This window comes from Leopardus geoffroyi, chromosome D4 (genome assembly GCF_018350155.1).
Source record: "Leopardus geoffroyi isolate Oge1 chromosome D4, O.geoffroyi_Oge1_pat1.0, whole genome shotgun sequence".
Lineage (NCBI taxonomy): Eukaryota > Metazoa > Chordata > Mammalia > Carnivora > Felidae > Leopardus > Leopardus geoffroyi.
In genome coordinates this window covers 52,281,204-52,302,203 of record NC_059342.1, presented here as the reverse complement: position 1 = coordinate 52,302,203, position 21,000 = coordinate 52,281,204, and the positions used below count along the sequence as shown (strand labels likewise).

Sequence of the window (21,000 nt, the reverse complement as noted above, 5' to 3'; positions counted from 1 at the left end):
CTGCTAATATTTTTTTTTTATCATTAGTTCTGTGTTTCTCAAGAAAGCAACTATCTAGATATTGCCAGTGGTTTAATTTATGTCTTTCCTACCTGTCTTAGGACATTTAGCTGCTTCCTGTAGAGCTATTTAATAAGATAGTGACTTTCTACAGCTGAGAGACTATACGATGAGATGAATTTTTTGAAAATCAGTGAACCAAGTTGCCAAATATTAATTTTGAATCCTGCAGGTATGATAATGATAAAATAGGTTAATTTAAGAACCAATTCTCACATTCAATTGAAATGTTATCACAGTGCACTTTGTATGAAAAAGAGTGCCTGTGACATAGGTTTAAAAATAATTTGGAGAGTGAATTGCTAATTAAACAGTAAAAAAAGGGCTCCTGGCTGGCTCAGTCAGTAGAGCATCAGACTCTTGATCTCGGGGGTCATGAGCTCAAGCCCCACATTGAGTGTAGAGATGACTTAAAAATAAAACCTTAAAAAAACAGTAAAAAAACACAAAACAAATAAACCTGTGTAGTTGAACTTTTTCTCAAGTTCTTTCTACTGAGTTACTGCTTTTAGTCATTCCTTCATTCACTTAACTGCATACATTGAATGCTTCTTATGTGGCAGTTACTCTGGAATTGAGGACATTTGGTAGTTCTCAAGGAACCTATAATTTAATGAAAGAATCAGACACTAATTAAATAATCACATAAATAAATGATAAATTTAAATTTTGGTAGGTTTACAATTGAGAGATGTGCTCTTGAAAGTGGGATTTGACTTCGTCAAGAAGGTCAGAGAAGGACGCTCTAGCAAGGCATGCTGGATATGAGATCTAAAGGAGTTTATGTGTAGCTAAGGATCACATTCTGTATCAATTCATGAAAGATGTCACAGTTCTGTATTTACTGCAATCTCATTCTCTAAAGTGATTGATTTGAACAGACAGTGAAGGGCAAGACTATCCTAATGACTTGATTGTATTCTATTCTACTTCTAACCTCCAAAATGGAAAACTGCACAGGTAGGAGGTCAGAATAGTATATAATGCAATCAACCATTAAGAAAGGTTTCCCCTTCTCTCTACTCAAAACAATCAATCAGGATAGTCACATGTCTTAATGGGAACACAGAACCAAAGTGTTCTTGTTCTCCTTTGATTAGCTGATTATCACAGCACTTCATTGCCTGATTTTTCCCCATGAAAATAAATAAGGATAGGATGCTGACCGTGTTTTGCATTTTTCTTTTAAAATTCCAATCACTGTGTAGCTGCATAATCTGGATTTTATTTTTGAACAATCCCTTTAACATGAGTTGGATCATCTAAATCTTTTCTTCAAAAATACGTTTAAGAAACAAAAGTTCATTATTAATTGTAATTAATTATGTAATTATGCAACTATGTTACAGTAGAGGATTCAAATCAAATTACTGAATGTTCTTTTCTACTTGAATTCGGCAAGAGTGTAAGGAACACGTTCCCAGAGTAAAGACTGTCCCAGAGTAAAGTTGATAAAGTTCCTAGAGATTAAAATAAAGCACCAAGGTACCAGGTAAAACGCTTATCATAATATTTGCCCTGAGGCTTCTTATGGTGAGTTAATATAACTAAGAAATCTCCTAGAGCCAGTGTGCTGCAGGTATCTGAAGGCAGATGACTGTTTGGGATGAGAATGTCAGGATCTTGCTAATCCTCTGATTGCAGTCCAGGAAAGTGATGGAAATGATGTTCACAGGTGACTTTCAGCCAGTGTATCATTTGTACCTGGGTGTTTATGTCAAATCTGGTACAACTCCTTTCAAACTAATCTGACACAATCATTGGTTAGAATAATTTGAAGCCATTTTTACTTTGCAGTATAAAATTTTGAGTCCATAAAGCTGGATTTCCATGCCAGCCATGGCAGTTTAAAACAGCATGACTCGGGGCAAGCTACTTAACCTATCAGAATTTCTTAGTTATTCTTTTGTAAGTTGTGACTGTTCATACATATTTCAGAAAATTTTTGTGAGGGGAAAATGTAATGTTTGTGGCGGTTACTGTAATGCTTGGAACACAGAAAGAACTTAATAAACTCTGGCTTTTCTTTTTTTATATAAAATATGTAAGCATACAATATAATTATTACTCATAGTTGAATTATTTGTTCAGCACATGCTTGTTCTTTTCTCTTTATCTTCTGTTACTTTGAATTCTCCTTTTTGTATTTACTAGGATACAGGGATCTTTGATGATAGACCCACATGATCTTATATTTTGATAGGCATACTTTGCTTCTTTGCTAGTGTTTATATGTTCTGGACAAGACCTATATGCATTGAAGCAGTCAAGGATTTCAATGTAACCAAATTAATGTGTGATCATTATTTTGGAAGCATTTTCCGTAGGCTTCTCCTCTTCAGAATAGAACACATCATTTTTACCAACGTTAGGTAAACTAGTATAGAAAAATAATCTATCAGTGTTTCATGTTTGTAATATCTGATATGAAGGATATTTTAGATATAAATATTTTAATTTCTGCAATTTTCTGTACTTAGTAGGAATCAGTAAAAAAACCGAACTATTATATAGAGAAGCCATATTTCTTTTATCAGGTATTTTCCCCTTTGATCTATAAGTTCTCATTACTTGCTTTTTGTTTATGCATATTAGGTGATGAATTCAGGAGAGAACTAAGTAAAGATCCTCCCCTCCCCCACCACTGCCCACCATTTGTCCTTGGCTTTATTTTTAATATTCTAAGAGTAGGAAGGAATGATAAAAGGCAAGAAAGAATCCCTGTGATGCTTGTCTAACACATCTATCATTGCATTTTTATGTTGTCAAAACAGATGGTCCTGTGTCTATACCAGAATTAATCAGTAAAGACAGAATAATGCAGTGGTTTAGTAGTTGGATTGTGGAGTCCAACTCTGGAATCTGGACTGAACCCTGGCTGTATAATTTTGTAAACAGAGTCATCTGTAAAATGAGGTTTAGGGTAGTGCTTCCTATTTGATAGGTGTGATATAATGATTCAATGAAATAATGACTATAAAGCATTTAGTGCAGTTTTGTAGGCCTTTTAATCATAATTTAAGAAGCCCAGCCTGGAACTAGGAATTTGAAGATCTTTCTAGATACCATAGGGAATTTTGAGGTAGGTGGTCAATGGAGCATTCTTCAGGATAATGTAACAAATTGCTCTTTGTCAGTCTGGATCACAGAAGCCATATGTCTACTTTGATCTCTGTGACTCGATAACTTTCAAAGTAGAAGACTGCTATAAATTTAATGAAAGGTTAATTGTAATTTTGACTTGACAAGCAACTTAATTGTCACATAGTGTACCTATATCCAAATGTACAGTAGTGAACCAAATTTTGAGGACTGATGCTTAGGATATTGGGGAAAATACCATGTTCAGTGAACAGTTTTGAAGCTGACTAATAATCCGTGTCAATGACAGTTACACAAAGTTTATCCAAGTCAATGGGCAGAGACATTTGTTAAGAACCTTTTCAGACTTAAGAATTTCATTTTCTAATTTATAAACATGAAATATATGATTTTTATTACCGGTGTGGTTACTCATGCCACTCTAGATGCTAACCTTCATTTTCTAAAGAAGTGAGAAATCAGTTCAGATTTTCATTTGGTGGCTTTAATTTCAATCCCTTCAACCCCATCTAAATGAAAACCACTCTGCCTATGGAATACTTGCTCTGTTCTTCCTGCCTTATGGTTTTTCCCTCCATTTTCTAACTGCTAATCCTTTTCCAACCTTTATCTTTCCTTCCCTACTTTCTAAATATTGCTGAGGAGGCAGGGAATACTAAAGGATTCCTCACCTGTGATCCCTCTGTTCCTTGCAAACTTAATTCTCTCCTATGAAAGAGAATTCTATCCCATAAAAAAGGATGATTGGGATTTTCAGATTTTAGATGCCTTTCCAACATGGAGTCTGCCTTAACTCTTAGTTCCCATTCTTTGAGATATGATAGTAGCCGTTTGTCTTCTGTTACGTAGTTTTCTGTCCAGGCTTCATAAGGCTAGGTTAGCACTGTTTTTTAGGAAGTAAGTATGCTATGACAGGTTGATATGTTTCCCCATACATTTTGTTTTTGATGGCATGTCAACACCTGAATTTTCCTTTCCTTTCATAAGCCTTACTCAAGAAAAACCGTGAAAACTTTTTCACAGTTTTTTCTATTAATTTATATTCTATATCCATTTTTATACTTCAGGATGTGTTTTGCTAAGGTATAACTAAAAGACTAAGGTATACCTAAAATAACTAAGGTATTACTAAAATTGTAATGTCTTTCAACTTGGTTTCACAGTTGGGTTCAATTCAGAATGTCTTTATTGTTTTTAATTTAGTGCAACAAGCATTAAATATTGGTTAAATGTTTAATGAATTAGCTACAGATAATATTGCTTCCACAACTAATTTCCTTGATCTGTGATAGCATATTTTAGGTTGTACCAGATTTCATTGTTCTATGCTGTATTGAGATAATTAGCTATGTAACTACAGGGCATATTCTGATCAAGTAATACCTTGCAAGGCAGAACACACAAAACAGTTTAAGGGCATAGATTTAAAGCAGGGTATGGGGCACCTGGGTGGCTCAGTCATTTAGCATCCTACTTCAGCTCAGGTCATGATCTCACAGCTCATGAGTTCAAGCCCTGCTTTGGGCTCTGTGCTGACACCTCACAGCCTGGAGACTGGAGCCTATTTCAGATTCTGTGTCTCCTCTCCCTCTCCCCCTCCCCCACTCATGCTCTGCTCTCTCTCAAAAATAATAAACATTAAAAAATGTATATATATAAAGATAAAGTAGGATAAATGTTCCTTCATGATGTCTATATTTTTCTTTAAGCATAGATTAATATAACCATGTAGAGTCAATTTGCTACCAGTACAACTCTAATTTCACCTCTTTTTTTCCCATTTATCATAATTATTTAACCCAAATAGTACCAGCATATACATGTGCACATTTGATAACTACTTAAAAAAAACAATTAGGTAAAACTATTTGAAACAATTTGTTGACCTGTTTGCAATACTTTCATATTTCAAAGTAGCACACGGCAATAAATACTTTGAATATGTGGTAACATCAGACATTGGCAGGTGGATCAACATCCAAAGTAGGGTGAGAGTGGCAGTAGTCATTAAGAACGTAAGCTACATACAGAGTCTCATATTTGCTTCCTTTCCTCTCTCTTAAAATAATAATCCAGCATTTATATTGCACTTACTAAGTGTCAAGGGTTACTCCGAACACTTATGAATGTTACCTATTATTATTCTCATTTTACTCTTAAAGAAACAGTCACAGAAAGGTTAAGAAACTTGGCCAAGGTCACAAACAAGTGGCTAAGTCAAGATTCAAACCCAATGCAGAGTCCATATCCTTACCTACTATGCTAAGTTTAGGTTGCTGGGAATAGAATCCTAATGTGGCTCCTTACATTGTGTGACCACAGGGCAAGTTTCTGAGTATTTCTGGGCCTCATTTTTATCATTTGTATAATGGGGGGCAATAATACTATGTTATTTTGTAACTAAAATGTACTTAGTGCAGTATATACCTAGCATACAGTTCTTTTGAAGAATATTGTTTCAAGTTTATGTGGCATGGAGGACAGGTACAATCACCACTGCCTGAATCAGATTTTAACAGTAGAAGCTGTCTCCTTGGCCAACACTAGAGTGCCATTTTGGCTCCGTTTCTTGCTTCTGGGCACCCTCCTCTAACTCATTGCCTTTTATGGCCTTTGTCCCTCCTGTGACTACAACTGTAGTGCTCCTTTTCCCACTTAAAACACCCGGAGTTTCAATTTACTCCTTTGCTAATTCTTCTTAAGAGATGATGTCAATGTGGCTGATATTTGATTGCATTGGAAATAAAACAATAGAAATGAAGCTATTAACGGGATGGATCTTTTTCTGGATTTAAGCCTTTGAAGAGGAAGAATTCCAAAGAAAAATAAAATAGAATTTGAGCAGAGATATTAAGAAATTTCTAAGTTATGTTATTCCAAAATGTATTCTTCCTACACCAGTATATCCATAGGTATCTTAGATGTATTTTGACAAATCATACCTTTTCTTCAGGAAATAATGATCAAAGAATATTTATAAAATTGAGTATTATGGCAGGTAAATCTGAGATATCTTTATTATTCTGTCCAGGAAGACAGTTACAGTTTGGTTCATGTTTTTTCCCATTAATCGCTTTTTTTTTTTTTTTTAATGGGGAAAAAATGTTTAATTACCTACTCAGTCCATTTGGTGTATTTCAAAAGGTGCAATACTTTTCTTCATTTATCAGTAAAAGAAGTTAGAAATTAACTTCAAAAAAATAAGCAAATGGCAAACAAATTTCCTTGAAAGTCACAGTCACATATGGAGTGCATCCTAGAAAAGACGAGGGGCAAGACAGGTTCCACCCGCTTTCATGATTTCATCAAGTAATGGACCTACTCAAGGGTGGAGGGAAAAGGCAGCTTTAAAAAAGGAGTATGTTATTAAATGAGGCATTTACTAACTCCTTCCTAAGAGCACCAGGTGGGGAACAAATGTTCTAAACTAGTTCTAGGAAATGGAATGTGGGATCAGTCCATCCTCCTCCCTTAAGGGCTGTCCAATGGTTACCGACTTTAAAAAACATGACTAAATAAAAACAAACCCCACACACAGTTCCTCCCCCAAAAAAGAAAGATAAATAAAAACAAAACAAAACAAAAAAAAACAAAAACAAAATCAAACCCTTAATTGTCCCACATTATTCTCCAGAGTGGATGGAGCCCTGGAAGCAGCCCCAACAACCCAAGTTAGTCTGTTACAGAGTCATCACAAGCATGCCTTGCTTTTAGACAAAAAATAAATAAATAAATAAATAAATAAATAAATAAATAAATAAAACAAAAACCAAATTGTAACAACAAAACAAAAACTAATACTAATCATTTTTCTGACAATACACAATTACTGAAATTAACCAGTACTGAGAGGAGGAAGGGGACTATACCTATGGGCCTTGTCTCACACTAGTGCATGTGGGTAGGTGCAGGGCATTTGTCATTATTGCAAAAACGAATTTTAATTTTCAATCTTTAGTTTGATTTAACATTGCTTTTAGTACGATGCTGACACCAGCTGTGCGGAAAGGGCTCTGGGGATGTTCATAGCAGCACACACCTCGGGTCTTCTTTGGCACTGTAGGCTCCAGGGTAGCCAATATTGCTTCGTCAGAAACATCCATTAGACCTTTCTGTGTGAGTGCAGAACACTCCACATACTTGACCACCTTCAGGCCACGGGGCAGCTTTTCAGCAGTCTCTGGAGTGACAGGCTTCTCTTTGTTCTTGGCAAGTTTCTCAATCGTAGAGGGGTCATCTCGGAGATCAATTCAGGTCCCAACAAGCAAGAAAGGAGTCTGTGGACAGTGGTGAGTTACCTCAGGCACCCACTTTTCCTTCACATTTTCAAATGAGGATGGAGAGACCACTGACAAACAGACTAGAAATACATGTTTGTGGATAATTCAGCGGTCGTAATCTGTCATAATCCTCTTGCCCTGCAGTATCAAAAAGTCCAAGAGTATATGGCTCTCCACCAATCATAACTGTGACTGCATAGTTGCCAAAAACAATCGGTACATACTCCGATGGAAATTTATTTGTTGTGTAGGCTATCAGGAGACATGTTTCACCAACGGCACCATCGCCCACAACAACACACTTAATTGTCTCCATTGGTGAAACCGTTTTGTGTCCACTTTAAATATTTCAAATTGAATGATGACCTCAGCTTCTCCCCGGGGCTCCCATTAATCACTTTAAGAGTATAGGATTTTAGAAGCCATTGATAATACTCAGAAGAATAATAATCTTTTCTAACAGGCAATTATGAATTAACTTTTTGATTAAGTGGTTCAGAATTTTTGTATGTGCCTTTGACTTTATTTTGTTTATTATTGATACTGTTAAAATTGAATATAATGAGTGAATAGCCTGAATTCTGCAGTTGCCTTTTCAGAATTAAGCCATCCTAAATTACAATTATGAATATTGTTTAAAATTGGGAATACACTTTCTGAAAATGAAGATACAATTTCAGGTATCTTGGGCTAATTTTAAGAAACATTTCAGATTATGAATTTTTATGAGTATCACAATGTAGTTTGAAAGTAATAAAAAATCAAGAACATGTTTAATTATATATGTTTAATGAAAAACAAAGATACAAAATGATGAAATCTGATACATCTTTGCCTCATGCTTGTAAATCTATGGAAATGCCTTCTCTATTCCTCAGGCTTTTCAAGAAGTTTGCTGGAATATTGCTGATAGATGCATTGTATATTTTAACAGAATGAAATTTTGATACTAAATGAATAAATTAGTTGAGAAAAAGGAGCCAGAAGAAGGATAATTAATTATGGAAATTAATGTCACTAAGATACTTTTTATGAGTTAGTTTGAATTTGTTGTATTTTATATAAAATATAATTTTTTAATGTTTATTTATTTATTTTGAAAGAGAGAAATAGAGCTCAAGCAGGGGAGGGGCAGATAAAGGGAGAGAGAATCCCAAGCTGGCTCTGCACCATGAAGTGCAGAGCCCGATGAGGCTATCGAACCCACAAACTGTGAAATCATAACCTGAGCTGAAACCAAGAGTCAAATGAACAACTGACTGAGCCACCCAGGCACCCCTAAAATATAATTTTATTAAAAGGTGCACATATTAAGTGTGAGATTCAACCTTGTATCAGTAGATGAGAATTTCAATAGATGTTTATGATAATATTTAATCTGTTGCCCCATTGTTGATTGAAAATAACTTACATGTTGATTAAAATGTAGATATCTATCAAATAAGATCTTTTTTAAGACTGTGAAGTTGTTCCCCAGATTTGTGAATGCACCTTTGTTAGAATATAAGGCTACTTGCACTCTAAAATGTTCTTTATTTTTCATGGAATAGTTGATTAATAGTAACTTGAATGGCTATCTTCTAAGTTTTTTTTTAAACAAAAAAATTAAGGATTTATTTTTAAAGGAAAATTATTGTGACAATCCAAAATATAAAATGTAGCCATTATAGTCTTTGGGTGTTTTCTGAATAGTTGTTTTCATAGTTACAGGCCTTTCTGGTACTGAGAATAGGCTATTCAAATTTAAAATATGGAAACCTCAAATAGTCAAAAGTGGCCAGGGCACTGTAGTGTTCAACTTGTCAAAGGGTTGTTTTTGGTGTACTAGGAGAAAACTCAGACTAATGGGTTTTAGAAAGGCTCTCAATAGTAAAAATTAAAGCCAATGAGATTAACCACAAATTATTTCTGTCTCTGTTCTCCATTTTAGAACAAGGACTGGCAGCTGTTTTCTTTTAAGGACGAGATAGTAAATATTTTAGAGTATGTTGGACATACAATCTCTGTTGCAACTCCCGAACTGTGCCATTATAACTTGAAGGCAGCCATAGACAATACATAAATGATGAGTGTGGTTGTGTTCCAATAAAACATTATTTATTGACACTTAAATATGAATTTCATGCAATTTGTGTATGTTACAAAATATTCTTTATTTTTTTGGCCATTTAAAATTGTGAAATGATTTTTAGTTCATAAGACAAAAATGGCTGGTTGAATTTGTCCTGTGACCTTAGTTTGCCTTCTCTTGCCTTAAACAAAGAGCAATGAAAGGCGCCCTGTTATCTTTATATCCCCAAATACTTAGCACATAATAGGTACTCAACAAGTGTAAGGCAGATAACTACTCTGATGTATTTAATTTTGAATTTAATACTGATTTATTTCTAATATTGAATTTTTCTTAGCAAATAAAACTTTCCTTGTGTTTATTTCCACCATATTTATAAACATATGTGCATATATATATATGCACACATACCCTTTTCTTAATTTTATATACATACATATATATATATATACACACACACACACATACATACATATACACATTAAATTTTTTTTAATGTTTATTTATTTTGAGAGAGAAAGAGAGACAGATTGCAAGTATAGGAGGGGCAGAGAGAGAGGGAAACACAGAATCTGAAGTAGGTTCTAGGCTCTGAGCTGTCAGCCCAGAGCCCTACTCAGGCGGGGCTCGAAACCATGAACTGAACTGCAAGATCATGACCTGAGCCAAAGTTGGACGCATAACTGACTGAGCCACCCAGGCACTCCTACACACACACATTTTAAATAGTTTCATTGGGGTATAATTTATATACCACAGAACTGACCTGTCTTAAGTATATAATCCAATGCTTTTAGTAAATGTACTGATTGTGCAGCATAACCATAATATAGTTTGTGAACATTTCCATCATCCCCAAAAGATTCTGTATGTCCATTTGTTGTCAGTCTCTGTTTATATGTATGTAAATAATCAGTGGAATAACGTATGTTTCCATTCTATTATGCGGATCAAGAATTCAGAAGACAAATTCATGGAGACAGGTCAAGACTTGTGCTCTTGACACTTTACAGTTATGAACTCGTGTAGTTTTCATCTAACTTAATGTGTTGTTTCTATTACAATCTTCATTTTACCCATAAGGAAACTGAACTAAGTTGCCCAAGTTTACTCAACTTACAGAGTGACATCAACTCAGCTGTTGCATGGAGGTACAGAGTTTTAAGGTGAAGCAATGTGGTTCCAGGGTCCATGATTTTAATCACTTTAAGAGTATAGGATTTTAGAAGCCATTGATAATACAAGAATAAAAAATAATCCTTTCTAACAGGAAATTATGAATTAACTTTTGGCTTACCATTTTAGGCAAGGAATAATTTTCATCAAAATCATAACTTCAGCCCTCCTTAATCATACATAAATAAGAATCATTAGTGAGCATAAATCAACTGATATTTTGGATATATACTTGCACATAGTAAATAGAAGGCAATTATTCTGCTACGCAGGACATGTACACTTATAATATTTCCAGTGTTATGATAAGTGCTATTATCCATCTCTCAAATATATATCATTTGAAAAGAACTATTAAGTAAAACTGTAAATAGGACTAATTTTTCATTGCATGAAACTTCTACCTCAGTACTTAGCTTACATAAGTAAGCCTATTTATTTATTTATTTATTTATGCACAAGTGTGTGAGTGTGGGAGAGGCAGAGATATGGGTAGAGAGAGAATCCCAAGGAAGCTCTGTGCTAGCAGCACAGAGCCCCACACAAGGCTCAATCTCACAAATCATGAGATCATGACTTGAGCCAAAATGAAGAGTCAGACCCTTCACTGACTGAGTGACCCAGGCATCCCCAGCCTATTTATTTTTGTCAGCAACTAAAATGTTTTGTTTATAATTATTTTACAATTTCCATTTATCCTGCTTTTTTATAAATTTGTCAAAAATATTGCAAAGAGCAGTTAATAATCAGCAATAATTGTATATACAACTCTCTCTAAGCATAGATATCCCGAAAAATCATTTTTGTTTTTAAGGGAAATGTTAAGTGTGACTATTGTGTTTTTGTACTATATAATTGTAAGTGTTTATATACTGTGTATATTTTCTATGTCTTTGCTCCTCTAAGTATAAATAATAAACATTCGTATAAAAAATGGTCTTACTTGATTTTGATGCAAACTGTTACAGGAATGAAAATTTAGGAAATTGCCAATTTCACATTCTTGATAAGATCCTATTCTCCTTTAAAGATTTCACATGAGTTTTCTCTAAGAACCACATTTCCTTCAAGGCTACCTGATTCCCAGTGGTTCTCTAGCACTTTCTGCTTTGTTCTTTCTCTTAGGCATCAGACCTGATCACAGCCATCAGCCATCTTCCTGAGGAGTTTGACCCCACTGATCAGCTCCACCATCCCTTTCTTTGTGAACCATTCTCATTACCACTGCCACCTGTGAGAGTGGGCGGAGGAAGAAAGGCTGAGGCTATCACATGGCTTGTCTCCAAATTGAAGTTTTTGAGGCATCATGTTTTTTTCTAAACTGGCATTTCACTTGATTCCATTGATTTTCTTCCTCAATGAGGAAACAGAGCCTCAAGATCTAGTAAGCAGTGTGCAGTGGTTAAAAATGTGTTTTCAATCCATCCTCACTGCTTGTTGACTATGATCTTGAGAAAGTTGTCTTATTTGTTTAAGCTTCAGTTTCTTCATCTCGAATCCTATTAGGAGGCTAATACGAGCTACTTTCAACACTAAGTGAAATAATATCTACATAGAGAGTATGTGTAATATATAATGTATATAAATACTAAAGTACTTGGTACGGAGTGAACAATCAGTGAATGTAAACTATGACCAATTTTTGTGTTTTATGTTTTGTCTCATGTATTTAGCACTAACTATCCTGGCTATTTTAGAGTTCTCAAACTCTGATGCTACAAATCCCATTACACAAATTTGAGTATCTTGATGCCTAATGATTTGTGGTATTGACTACCTATTAAAAATAGAATACATAGAAAACTTATAAAACTTAAAACCCAAAAAACTTATAAAACACAAAAAAACCCCACAAATAATCCATTTAAAAAAATGGACAGAAGACATGAAAAGACATTTTCCCAAGTAGACATCCAGATGGCCAATAGACATGAAAAGATGCTCAATATCACTCATCATCAGGGAAATGAAAATCAAAGTCATGATGAGATTCCACCTCACACCTGTCAGAATGGATAAAATCAGCAACACAAGAAAAAACAAGTGTTGGTGAAGATGCGGAGAAAGAGGAACCGTATTGCACTGTTGATGAGAATGCAAACTGGTGCAGCCACTCTGGAAAACAGTATGGAAGTTCCTCAAAAAGTTAAAATAGAATTACCCTATGATCCAGAAATTACACTACTAGATTTTTACCCAAAGAAAAAAAAATACTAATTCAAAGGGATACATACACCCCATAGTTTATAGCAACATTATCTACACTAGCCAAATTATGGAAACAGCTCAACTGTCCATCAACTGATGAATGGATAAAAAAGAAGCAGTATAAATATACACAATGGCATATTAGTCATAAAAAAGAATGAAATCTTGCCATTTGCCACAACATGGATGGAGCTAGAGTATGATGCTAGGCAAAATAAGTCAGAGAAATACCATATGATTTCACTCATATGTGGAATTTAAGAAACAAAACAAATGAGCAAAGGGAAAAAAAGAGAGAGAGGCAAACCAAGAAGCAGGATCTTACCTATAGAGAACAAACTGAAGGTTACCAGAAGGGAGGTGGTTGGGAGATGGGTAAAGTAGGTGATGGGGATTAAGGTAGGCACTTGTATGGAAGTATTGAATCACTGTATTGTATACTTGGAACTAATATTGCACTGTATATTAACTAACTGGAATTTAAATAAAAATAATGTGTATAAAATTAAAATAAAATAATATTATAAAAATTATTTGACCCATGAAATAAAGAATAATAAAAAATATTACAATTGAAAATAACTTCAGAATCTATTACAATCTCCCTCTCAAAATATTTCTTCCATAAAAATCCTTGCAGTTTTTCCCAAACTATATTTACAAGTTAATAGTTCTGAGAAAGGTGCCTTGTAAAAAGAGTTTCATTCTGTGAGGAACTGCATACAATCTGCTCTTGAAGGGGAGAATAGTATATTTACAATAAATATTCTGAAATTCTCTGTAATAGAATGTTTTATAAAATCAAATGGACTAGAATACTTTGTTTTCTAATTGATATCCTTTTTTTTGTGTGTGATAAATTATGTCCTAGTGAAAGGAAATACAGTGTTAGAGAAAGTTTACTCCATCATGAGATAGTTCTTATTAGAATATTACTCTTTATTGTAAGATAAAATACACCTTATAATCTGACTGTTTGCCCATTTTTTATCTCCTGGAGCAAGAGAAGAAAACCTTTATAGATAGGTATGAACTATCTTCCCGCTTAAACTCTTATTTCTTCACTTAATGGAACAGCTTCTTCATGTGATATGGTATATATGTCCCTTACCATTCTGGCCTTTCATTTCTAAGCATAAGCAAATCTTTTCTATAATGTCTCCTCACCACTGAATGTAATATTCTATATATAGTGTGACAATAATCAAGAACAGCGAACAATGGCATTCTTTTTGTTCTAGAAATGTTTTCTAATGGTGCTATCACTTAACGAAAAGTTGTATTATCTTGTTGATTTACATTTAATTTATGGTGAAAAGAAAAAAAATTGATATCTTGGTTTTATATGTAAGCTATAATGTCCAGATTTTGCTCATACTATAATTGAACTTCCATTCTTGAAACCAAGTAAAGAACTTATACATCCATCTATGTACTATTAACGTTGTGTTGATTTCTGCTCACTATAAGTTGCCAAGGGGCATCTGAATCCTGATTTTGAAATCCAGTAACTGAGTTATCTTTCATAAATTTCTACTGATCAGATAAGGACTATCCGTTAGGATGGAATGGAAACATTAACTAGTATAATGAGGGTTGTTTTTTTGTTTTGTTTTGTTTTGTTTTTACATACAATTTGCTGCAATTTGTGTACAGTTACTAAAATTTCATTAAAATGTGATAAAATTCAGTCTGCTTTCATCCTTAATGAACATAGGAAAAATATGTCAAATGCTTTGTTTTAATCAACACATACTTATATAAACATCATAAGCCTGCTCTAAAAAGCATAAAGTGATAAGGTTTGTGTTACTTTATTTTAGTGGTTCTATATTGGCTTTTAGTTTTTGTGGCTTTACTTATTGAATACATTGTTAATTATTTACTTTAAGAATCCAGTGGGCATCAATCTCAAAATTATCAGTTTATAAGTATCTTTTGTATTATTATTGAATGTTACTAAAGTAATTAGTTTATTTGTTTTTGTTTTACTTGTGAGTCTAACTAGGCTCATGGAGAGCAGAATTCATTTGCAGTGGTTAATTACTTTGTTACTATTTTTCTATCAGTTTGGTCAGGAAGAATAGAATGCATAAAAGCTTTGTTTGCTCTCTTAAACTTTTTCAGATTTATGGAGAAATACAAAGAGCAAATAGAATATTTTTAAATTGAAACTTTCCTTCCACCTATGTTAATATTATGCCATGTTGCCCTAAACAACATTCTTATGCTAGAAGTAGCTTTTAAAGCCCCATGTTAGCTCTCCATAGCAATTTTAAGAAAGCTCACTTCATTCTGGGCTTATAAATTTCTTGGGGCTTATAAATATCACTAAATATTTGTGTCACTCTTATTTTCCTTGATTAAGTGTCCCTTTGTTTTTCTTTGAAAATATTGCTCATTAGCCCTTATGTGTTTTCACTTCAATGCACCCTGATTTACTTTTGCATTTATACTTTCTTTCTTGAATTCCTTGATTATGGAATCACTCATATCCCCTATTCGTTTTTTTTAATTATATATACAAGGTTTTCTGACACATAGGTACTTAACTTTCTTTTTTGATTTCAAAAATTTTAAATTGTATGCATGTTTACTTGTTTTTAAGAGTCTCATAACATTTATGTCACAAATTGCATCTTGCATTGTGATCCAGACTGTGAGACCAGCAGTCTTCCTCATTCATTCTTTTTTAATACAAGTTAAAATTTCAACTGGGCAATTAAAAAAATTCCAGAATTTTCAGTTTAGTAGCATAGTTCTAAAAATATATCCAGTAGTTTATGGCTTCCTTGGTTTCCTTCTGGTCTATTCAGTATCAGGAATAGAACTGTTCATATTCTTCTCTTGTAGTCTATCACTACTATTTTACTTTTAGTTTTTAGTTTTTTAGCTTTATAACTTTATTGGGATATAAATGACATATAACATTGTATAAATTTAGCATGTACAGTGTGATGATTTGATAGATGTCTATAATGTGAAATGATTACCACAGTAAGGTTAAAACATACATTGTCTCACATAGTTACCTTTGTGCATGGGCGCGCTTGTGCGTGCGTGCGTGCGTGTGTGTGTGTGTGTGTGTGTGTAGTGAGAACTTCGAAAATCTGCTCTCTTGGTAACTTTTGAGTTTATAATACAATGTTGATAACTGTAGTCACCATGTTGTACATCAGATCTTCAAACTTATTCATATTATTACTGGCAGTTTGTACATTTTGAACACGTTTTCTCTAACCACCACCATTCTACTCTCTGTTTCGTTGAATTGAGTTTTTTCCAGATTCTATATTTAAGTCAGATCATATGATACTTGTCTTCCTCTGTCTTTTTTCACTTAGCATAATCCCCTCAAGGTCCATCCATGTTGGCACCAATGGCTGGATTTCCATCTTTATGGCTAAATAATATGAGAGAGAGACAGAGACGGAGACAGAGAGAGAAAGTGTATGTGTGTATCACATTTTCCTTACCCATTCATTCATTCATTGATGGCAACTTAGGTTGTTTTCATGCCTTGACTATTGTGAATAATGATTCAGAGAACAGATAGCTCTTTAAGATGGTGATTTCATTTCCTTCAGATCATATGGTAGTTTTACTTTTAATGTTTTTCAGGAACCTCCATACTATTTCCCATAGTGGCTGTACCAATTTGCACTCCCACCAGTAGCGTACAAGTGTTCCCTTTTCTCCACATCCTCACTAGCACTTATTGTGTCTTTTTAATAATAGACATCCTATGAGGTTTGAGATAATATCTCATTTTGGTTTTGATTTGTGTTTTCCTGATGATTAGTGATATTGAACACCTTTTCACATACATGTTGGCCATTTGTATGTGTTCTTTGAAAAAACTATCTGCTCCGTTCCTCTGCCCATTTTCAACAGGATTATTTGCTTGCTATTGACATGAATGAATTTCTTATATTCTAGATACTAACCCCTTATCAGATAGATGGTTTGCACATATTTTTTCCCGTTCTGTAGGTTGCATTTTCATTTTGTTGATTGTTTCTTTTGTTGTGCAGAAGCTGTTTAGTCTGATGTAGTCCCAATTGTTTATTCTTGCTTTTGTTGCCTATGCTTTGGGCATCATATTAAAAAAAGCATTGCCAAGACCAATATCAAGGAGATTTCTCCTGTGTGTGTGTGTGTGTGTGTGTGTGTGTGTGTGTGTGTGTGTTTGTCAAATTTTACAGTTTCAAGTCTTACATTTAAGGCTTTAATCAATTTTCAAGTTAATTTTTGTGAATTCCAGTTTCATCCTTCTGCAGGTCAATATCCAGTTTTCCCATCACCATTTATTGAAGAGACTATCTTTTCTCCATTGAGTATTCTTGGCTTCCTTGTCAAATTTCAACTGATCGCTTTTAGTCTTACCCGAATACTTTATAGTGTGTTCTCACTATAGTTTACAATACTTCTTCCCTGATCCCGTCTTTCTCAGAATTTAAAATTATGTAATATGATACCTCTATGGCTAAAAAGTAATTATTCCTTTTTCATGGTATTGTCTTACCTCTTTAGAGCTTCACAAAGCTCAGTGAACCCTGTCTTAGTACACTGTTGGACAATTAAGTTGCACTTCCCAAATTGACTGGAGTTCGTTCTAATAATCGCTATGTGATTTTTTGCCATTGGTTAACTTAAGAGTGTATGAGGGATAACAGTGGGGAGGGATCTGACTAAAGAAAACCATTATACATCATTTTTTTCATTTCCAATTTCAAAGAGGCAACAATTACATATTAAGACCATAACCATGCTATATTTTATGTCTTAAGTTAGAAATAATTTTGGGGCGCCTGGGTGGCGCAGTCGGTTAAGTGTCCGACTTCAGCCAGGTCACGATCTCGCAGTCCGTGAGTTCGAGCCCCGCGTCGGGTTCTGGGCTGATGGCTCAGAGCCTGGAGCCTGTTTCCGATTCTGTGTCTCCCTCTCTCTCTGCCCCTCCCCCGTTCATGCTCTGTCTCTCTCTGTCCCAAAAATAAATGAACGTTGAAAAAAAATAAAAAAAAAAATGTTTAAAAAAAAAAAAAAGAAATAATTTGTATTACACAGTTAAACTCAGCTTCTACATCCTTTGCTACCAAGAAATTCTGGCTTTCCTGTCTGCCCCTGTTCCCCATACCACCACCCTTGCTTCATTTCCAACTAGATTCTTATAAATTCATTTTGCTTTGCTGCATACTAAGAGGTATTTTAACACTGTAATTTTTCCTCTATTCAAACACTCAATGTCTTTCTGGTTTTATGACTCAGGGATATTAACTGTTTTCTCTAGGGTGCCACTATAATCCCAGATACACTGAGTAACTTGGATGCTTGCTATGCAGAACACTTTGAGTAACCTTTATATAACCTGGTTGGCATAGCTGAGTATGCATATCTCAAATTCCCTTCTCAGTACCCAGGATTATTAAGATTTAGCTATGCCACAATAACTTCACACCAAAGCACCTGCTGTCAGCCCTTCTAAAACATGACTCAGTTCTCCTGCTGTGCATCCTGGAAGGGAAATCTCTGGTCTAAGTTACCATTATTTTAGCTTAGGTTTTCTCTACACTCAGTGCCTTTAACTCAATTAAATCTTTTTTTCTCCTTTTCCTCAATATTTCTAACAGAAGGGACTACCACTTCAAACGTAATTAATCAAGAATACACACAGCTGAGGAAAACACATACAGAAGGAAATCTTTAATATTTTTATTTTTATAGAAGAAAAATTCTAAGGATGAATGTTTTTTAATCTAACTTTTAAGGGAATTTCATTTATATGGGAAAAACCATTTTGTTTGGAAAGGGAGGGCATTCACTTGTGCTCTTAAATTTAAGTTTTGGTAGCTGGCTGAGATTGAAGATAACTTGAGAGAGGGGTAAGAACACTGGCTTTAGAGCTAGACTGACTTCAGTTTCTTTTCTGGCACCACATTAACTAGCTGTGTGACATAGGGCAAATCTACTAACTTAAATTTTCCTTACATTTAATACAGAGGTAATCATTCCTATTGGGGCTGATTATTGATAGGGTTAAAAGATAAAATGTATGCACAATGTGGAACAAAATGCCTGCCATGTAAGAAGTGTTCCATAAATTATAACATTTTTGTTTACAAACCTCCAATGTCTGGTGCAACCATGGGTTGGCACTTGATACATGTTAGTACCAGATGTGAGCATATTTGGGCATAGAATATCATCACATCATTTTCTCTTCTTTTTAAAGTTTATTTATTTTGAGAGAGGGAGAGAGAGAGAGAGCATGAGTGAGAGAGGGACAGGCAGAGGGGCAGAGAGAGAATCCCAAGCAGGCTCTGTGCTCTCAGCGTAGAGGCTGATGCACATACAGATGTACAAACCCTGAGATCATGACCTAAGCCGAAATCAAGAGGCAGATGCTTAACTGACTGAGCAATCTAGGAGTCTCACGTAATTTTCAATGGACAAAGAACTCTCTTAAGTTCTTTTTTATTTCTCTTCAGATTTTGTGCCACTAACCTTTAGGTTTTTAGGTTGTCAATGGTACATGTGCCTGGCTCCTAGAAATCATGAATTTAAGGTTATATGATGTCTGACATCATATATGTATGACAATAATGTACCAACACACACACACACACACACACACACACACACACACACACACACACATACACACAGTTTGGGACTTTGATAGTGTGATAGTGACCAGACATGATCTATGTTAGGAAACTTCCCATTACCCCTTCAAAAAAACCAAAGCAAAACGAAAAAGCTCATGGCGTTTTTCTGATGATTATACAGAAAGCAATCTGAAAATAAAGTTGAAATTCTAAAGTTTTCACCCTTGCTCTCCCATTTATGAAATATATGGCCTTGGACAGAGCCCTTTCCTTTGAAGTGAAAATAATATTTATCCTCTAAAATTTAGGGAGGATTAAGTGGGATCATGTATGCAAAAGTGCCGTGTAAGCTATCAATTTGTGCTTACTGTTGGACAGATTGTTAGATAGGTTTCAATTTTCACTTTCATGTCTGGATTCAGGAACTTCCAACTTAGTTCATATTTGTATTAGGCTAAATAAATAGAGGTCCCCTCCCCATTCCGACCTCCCCTTCCTTCTTTTCTCTCTTCAGAGAAGCCAGATAGATTAAATCATTAGATCATGTTAAGAGAGAAAATAACCTACACTCTAAGCATGTTTTATAAAACCTTTAAATATTAGCAGGCTGTTCAAAGTACTTTTATCACACTTAATGTCTTCAAAACCATGAGAAAGTTTCTCATAATTCATATGTAGATTATATGGCACAAGGTACACTTCTTTGTAAGAAACCCCTACCAGCTGGGTTTGCTTCTAAGGAAATATATAGCTTTTCAATCTAAAATGAGAATATTTTTCCTGCACTGTCTTTTACGCAGGATTTTTTTGAGATGACCCAAGATGAAAGAAATTAAAAAAAAAATACTTACAACTGGGAAGTTAATGAAAATTTATTATTTTGTTGCTACTTCCTAATGCTACAAATTGCATTATCCTTTTTCTCCTTTGAATCCAAGACTTCTGAGCCTCTTATCCTAAAACTTTATTGAAGAAGACTTATTCTTCCTCCAACACTTCAAAAACATGTCTCTTGATGCTTTGGTATGGAGTCTTAACTGCTTTTGTGCCTTCCTTTTTTAAATTTTTGTCTATCTAAACACATTGCCCAATGAGCAAATAAATTGACAGTTCTCCTGTTATGTATTTGTTACTCAGCTGATCATTGAAATGAAAATCCATTGGTGATTAAACTAAATGTATTCACTTCTGAAAACAATGCTTTGATCAAAATTTCTTCATCCATTAAGATATATGCCTGCAAGGAGGGGAAAGCTTTCCTTAAGCATTTTAAGGTTCTTTTTTTTTTTTTTTTAATTTTTTTTAATGTTTATTTATTTTTGAGACAGAGAGAGTCAGAGCATGAATGGGGGAGGGGCAGAGAGAGAGGGAGACACAGAATCGGAAGCAGGCTCCAGGCTCTGAGCCATCAACCCAGAGCCCGACGCGGGGCTCGAACTCACGGACCGCGAGATCGTGACCCGGGCTGAAGTCGGACGCTCAACCGACTGAGCCA

General features: G+C 34.6%; 1 protein-coding gene and 1 pseudogene across 5 annotated transcripts in view; one reads left to right on the top strand and one right to left on the bottom strand.

Annotated features, from left to right (window-relative positions):
* The window catches only part of LINGO2 (leucine rich repeat and Ig domain containing 2), a 1,160,577-nt gene that overhangs the window by 111,781 nt on the left and 1,027,796 nt on the right, over positions 1-21,000 (top strand). The gene's annotated exons all lie outside the window — the stretch shown is intronic.
* On the bottom strand, positions 7,082-7,891 carry LOC123593287 (annotated as a pseudogene).